The 6,301-nt window shown below is 54.0% G+C and overlaps 1 pseudogene; it reads left to right on the forward strand.

Moving 5' to 3' along the window:
- Positions 1 to 2,535: 2,535 nt before the first annotated feature.
- LOC124694583 lies at positions 2,536 to 3,968 on the forward strand (annotated as a pseudogene).
- Positions 3,969 to 6,301: the final 2,333 nt, after the last annotated feature.

A 6,301-nucleotide genomic window follows, 5' to 3' on the forward strand; every position in this document is an offset into this window, starting at 1 on the left:
TTTTCCCAAGCAGTCTGTTCCATAATGTTTCAACCTTGGTTCAAGACAATTAGAATATAATTGCCACTTGACATGGAGCTCGTTCAGTTCATTGTTTCAAACTTGTTGCTCCATTAGGTTTCAAAATTCCATCATGGAGTATCATTGTGTTTCAAAGTTCAGGTTTTGAATTTTGTCGAAATAAAACCTATTTTGAGTCTGTTTAAAATATTTTTTTAATCAAAATAAATGCATGTATTCAAACATATGGTTAATTTCACATTTATTCTAACCATGCAATCTTTTCAATGCCAGGACTGCAAATTAACTATATGTACTAATGGATGAAAGAGAGTGCTAGTGCTGTGCAGTGCAGGCATAGTAATTTACATGAAATGTGCCAATGTGGCATAAAGTTGATAGACAAAATGAGGAGAGGCTCCATTTCAAAGCAATTAGAGCATCTCCAGCCGCGTTTCCGTCCAATAAAGCGTTGGATTAAGCGTTTGGGGGCCGCCGCGTGGTGCCGCTTTTGGGACACGTTTGTTTCAATCGCGTCCCCCAAACAAAAAAAAAATTAATTTCTAACGGAAAACACTGGAATTCATTCAAATTTGTTATATATTACAAAGATTTAAATTAAATTTGTCTAAATTTAAACTAAATTAAATTAAATTTTACTAAATTAAATTTGACTAAATTTGACTAAAGTTCAGGTTTTGAATTTTGTCGAAATAAAACCTATTTTGAGACTGTTTAAAAGATTTTTTTAATCAAAATAAATACATATATTCAAACATATGGTTAATTTCGTATTTATACTAAACACGCAATCTTTTCAATGCCAGGATTGCAAATTAACTATATGTACTAATGGATGAAGGAGAGTGCTAGTGCTGTGCAGGCATAGTAATTTACATGAAATGTGCCAATGTGGCATAAAGTTGTTAGACAAAATGAGGAGAGGTTCCATTTCAAAGCAATTAGAGATCTACAGCCGCGTTCCCCAAAGAGCATCCGAATAAAGCGTCGGATCGAGCATTTGGGGCCGCCGCCCGGTGCCGCTTTGGGGCGCATCTATTTTCAGTCGCGTCCCCCAAACAAAAAAAAAATAAAAAATTAATTTGAAAGGGAAAACACTGGAATTCATTCAAATTTATTATATATTACAAAGATTTAAATTAAATTTGACTAAATTTAAAATAAAATAACTAATGGCGTGTGCCTGCGGCCGGAGCTTTCGTAATACTGGAAGAAATTGTAGTCTTCGTCGGCAAGTGGCTTGCCGCGATTGCCGACGGGCACGTCGGCGGGCTCGTCCTTCACCGCACCACCGGGAACAGCTTCGGCATCGGCGCAATTGAGGTCGACGAGTGGCCTGCCACGCATCGCGGATGGAGAGGGCTCCCACGTGTTCTGGTCGTCCAGCGACGACATGAACGCCGCGTTGAATCCCAGCGTGTCATCGGGGTCGTCACTGCTTGCGACAAGGCGTTGTTGGCGGAGGAGTGTCGCCATCTCATCCTCTTCCTCCTTCACCTCCGGCTTGGGGACGAGGAGAGGGACGCGGCCACGGGTAGCTGGCTCGCGGATCGAGATGCCGCGCCACTGGCACGCCTGCACTGGGCACCGGTGTCTGGTACTCCTCCTTTACATCGCGCTTTGGCATGTGGTAGGGGTAGACACGGTAGGACGAGGTGGAAGGCGTCGAGCGCGCCGAACCTGAGGAAGAAGAATGCGAGGACGGCAAACGCGTGGTCGTCCCCCTCGGAAGCCAAAGCGATGGTGGCATCTCCAATCAGGGGGCGCCGTTGTGAATGGTTTGGACTCGCCGAGAAGGCGTGTCCTCCTTTTATACATCGACGACAGCCGAAGTGGCGGGAGAGGTGGGGGGGGGGGGTTGGTCGCAATTAACTCTGGCGCGTATGCCCACGCGGCCATGTGTGACGTGAATCTTCGCTGCACCGTCTATGGAAAGGACATGACTCGCTGGGAAAGCAACGGGGCCATTACGCCGCTTGATTAGAGGTAGTAGACCGGTTAAACCCCACGTGCATGCATCTGCGTCACTGCTGGCCTACCATGCGTGATGCGGGTTTTCGTTTTAGCCGGCGTCACCGCAACGTCCTTTCTATAACGGGATGGGGTTTAGACGTCCGACACCATATTAGACCGCGCCAAATAAAAATATGCTTTACGACGCGCAGTTGGAAAGGTCAAACTCGTTCGGCACGTCTCAATTTCCTAATGAACGTTTTGAGAGACGTTAGCTGGAGATGCTTTTAATCACAAACGGTACGTAGTCCGTAGAAGATCATTTGTCTTAACATGCTCAATCTTCTGGCTTACTACACGCTCGATCTGCTATGCACCAACTGCTTATATTTTACAAGACTTTGAACCACTTTTGATCCGTGGCAGAACTTTCAATCACTTGCTCGCCGTACGTGCATACCGGGATGCCAGTAAAGCTAGCTAGGCCATCGTCTCTACATAAAGACATCTAGACACGCACGGTGGCACAGAACCGTAAACAAACACTGCCCTAAACCACTAATGCAATGGAGCTCCTTCTGCTCCTTGCCGTTGTTCTCTTGGGGCTTCTTCGCCTCGATCCGTCGTCGCAGCTACAGCGCTAGCCGGCGTGCCCCTGCTCGTCCAGCTCCGCCGGCCGTCCATAGGGTCCGCGACCCTGACGTCGCGCACCGCGCACTCGTCGAGGACGCCGACGGCTTCTCGACCCGCCCGGTCATGCCCTTCTTCGTGAATCTGGCCAAAATGCGCGGTGGCCGACGCAACGAGAACATAAGCACCGTGCCCCACGGCCCGCACTGGCGTGCTCTTCGCTGCAATATCACCGCCGAGACCCTCCACCCGTCGCGCCTTGGGCTCGGGCACCTCGAGCCGCTGCAGCGGGGGGCCATCCAGGACCTCGTCGCTACCCTGCAGGCCGCCGGCGCCGTGCATGCTGCAGGGGAGCAACAAATACGAGACCACATCCGGACCGCCGTGTTCCGGGTCATCGCGCGGCTCTGCTTCGGGGACAGCGTCGACGAGTGCCACGTGCGTGCCATCTGCTGCCAGGTACATGGCATGCAGGTCGCCATTGGAGAGATCAAGCCCTCGCCTCGCTCCTCCATGCTAGCCAAGCTCGCCCACTGGAGGCGTCAGCGCCGACTCTTGGCCTTTCAAGGCCGGATCAACGTCCTGTGCCTCCCTCTAATCGGGGCACGGCGGCGACGGCCGCGCGAGGACGGCGGACTTCGTCCGTACATCGACACACTCATCGACCTACGTGTCCCGGAAGGGGACACGGAGCACGATGGCCGGCGCGCTCTCAGGGACGACGAGATGGTGGACCTCGTGCTGGAGTTCTTCGGCGCCGGCACAGGTTCGGTGACGGTCTGCCTCGAGTGGACTCTCGCTCACCTCGTAGCCCAGCCGGACGTCCAGGAAAAGCTACGTCGTGAGATCGACGGCGACGCCCCCAGCCGGAGCCAGCTCATGCGTGGCATGCCGTACCTGCACACCGTGATTCTCGAGAGCCTCCGCATGCACCCCCCCGACGCCGATGGCCCTGCGCCACGTCCAGGCCGATGCCGCCGCGGGGGTGCTCGTCGGCGCGCCGGCCAACACCGACCTGATTGTGCTCTTCATGCTGGGGGACATGGGGAGGGATAGCAAGAAATGGAAGGACACCAACGAGTTCCGGCCGGAGCGGTTCCTTCCCGGAGGCGAGGCGGAGAGCGTCGGCCCTTTGCCGAGGCGCAAGGAGACGTCGAGGATGATGCCGTTCGGCGCGGGGCACAGGTTCTGCCCGGGCGTGGGCCTGGCGATGCTTAATTATGCTCAAGTGTTTCTTGGCTGCGCTCGTGCGTGAGTTCCACTGGGCGGCGCCGACGGACGCCGTCGTCGACCTCACAGAGCTGGACGGCTTCTTGAAGACGATGAAGAAGCCACTCTCCGCGAGTCTCGCTCGACGCACTTAATCATCCTTCTCAGATCTTACTCCAATAATTAGTTGGCCTGCATGCATGTGATATCTACTGTGTGTAATAACTGCAAGTTTCCAAAAGTTTTTGCATCATTTTCCACAACACGTTTACTCATATCATTAACTAGCAACGGATGGCGCGGCGGCACGCCCCGCCTGTGCTGTGGCTAGTGGATGAAAATTGCTGGTACAAACAGTACCAGTAGCAATAGAGTTGAATTAGCCCCAATTTTGAGGCATACAAATAGATCCTAACATGAAAAATAGATCCTCACATGAAGAGCATGGTGTACTCTCATGATGCAAAAATAGTAAATTTCAAAATGTAAGGGCACAATGGGCGAACATGAGATATCAAACAAAGGAACTTGCTAATTTATTTTGTCAAGTATTACAAACACCATACCAGCATGGCAGAGTCAACAAAGGTCCAAAAATGCTTCACTCGGGTCGTCCCCAGCAGGCGACGACCGGGCGAACCCTAGTCCCCCAACCTCCACACCTCCTCCTCCGTCTCCACCGACAAGGGCCGTCGGGCAAAGCCCGCGCGGTGCCGGCGGCGGCGGGACCTCCTTTCCCCACTCGCGTGCCGGCTCTGCGCGGGGCAGTAGCGGACGGTAGCGGTGCTCCTAGGGGCTCTTCGAGATCGGTCCAGCAGCGACGGTGAGGCAGGTCGACGGTGGCTCATGGCGGAGGGGTGGGTGGGCGGCGGCGGAGGGCAGATGCTGGTGGCGATGCCACTCAGGTTGGAGACAGGCGGGCCCCGATCTGGGCCGGACGGGCCTCGTCCTGGGCCAGGAGGGCTTGGGTGCTGCCAATGCCAGTGGAGCCCATCCCATGCTGCGCCACAGCTGGTACCGGATCTGGGCCTGGTGGGCCCAATTCCGGCGGCCCCTTGGCAGCGCGGCCCGCGAGGTTCATCCTACGTCCGAGCAGGTGGAGGTGTTGCTCTAGCTGTTGTGCGGTGGCAAGTTCAAGGATGCCGACAAATTGACCGGCTTGACCAGTGACGTGGTGGCGTCAGTAATGGCGCGGCTGTGTCCCCGGGCGTTATGGCGGGGGTGCTTCTTTGCGGTGGTGTGCGGTCTTGGCCGGGGCCGTCTTGCGAGGAGTGAGGTTGCGGCAACGCCGTTCATGGCATATGGCTAGCACATGGCAACTCGGTGGTGGCTCGGGTAGGTCTGGCATGAAGCTTTAGCTAGATAGTGGTAGCAGCCTAGGCGCAACGACGACTTGGCTAAGGGGCTTGATCGTGGCCTGGCAGGCGGTCGGGCCTGATCTAGTCCTACTCGGCCATGCTACCGCGTCCGGACAGCGTGCTCCTCAGGTGGCGGTGGGCGGATCCCATCCCCTAGGTTGCCGCCTACTCTGACGGTTGCATCATATGATGTCGTCATACCCTGCCCGTTTCGCGTTGCGGTGTGCTGATCAAGCCATGGGCTCGAGTTCGTGGGGATGTCGGGGCGGCGGCCGCGGAAGATGGACTGCGCGGGTGGCTCTACGGCGGGCAACGTGACGGTGGTGGTGGTATCACTCTTCGGTCATGGGGGTGGCGAGGAGGAGACGATGGGGGGTCTTGGTGTTGGCAGCGCTTCGGCTTTGGCAACTCCCAGATCGTGTTTCGGAAGCCTAACTTGGGGACAAGGGGCGGCTGAGTTTCGAGTGCGGTGTGCGGATGCTTCGGGTGAAAACTCAGCGCTTCGGCGCCAACGGCGGCGATGCTCCGCGGTGTCGTAACCCTCTTGGGGGCGTCGTTGTGGGTATCAGCCCCGTGGTATGGCTCCGACCTCCGGGTGAAAACCTTAGACCTCGCGGTCTCAACGGCGGCGGCGGTCTGCGTCGTTACCCTCTTGGCGGCGTCGTTGTGGAGTCCCGACTCGACTTAGTCTCATGCCAATGTCTCCGGTGGTAAGTTCGGGTTTTCTGTGTTCTTTGTTGTTTTATCTTTGATCTGATGTGTAAGAAGTTCCCCTCTCCATCTTGTATCGGTTCGACCGTTGCGACTTTATTTATAAAGTAGGGCAAAAGCCTATTTCGAGGAGGAGTCAACAACGGTTGCATTAAGAGGAGCCTCTCGGCATCTTTGGAAATATGGCAAATCTTAGTTATGCACCACCTCAAATTTCTAGATATTACAAGGTTATTATACTGAAACCTTCATGGCCAAGAGAGTGTGAGCAACAGCCAAACCCGACAGAGATGCAAATTAGTCCAACAGGTAAACTGGAATGTCATATTATTCGGATAATCATATCAACCTTTCATCGTGCACAATTAAGTCTTAGTATGGTGAATGAACCTGGTAATGAATAAAAGAGGTGAACTGGT

The sequence above is a fragment of the Lolium rigidum genome, chromosome 3 (genome assembly GCF_022539505.1).
Source record: "Lolium rigidum isolate FL_2022 chromosome 3, APGP_CSIRO_Lrig_0.1, whole genome shotgun sequence".
NCBI classification, from domain to species: Eukaryota; Viridiplantae; Streptophyta; class Magnoliopsida; order Poales; family Poaceae; genus Lolium; species Lolium rigidum.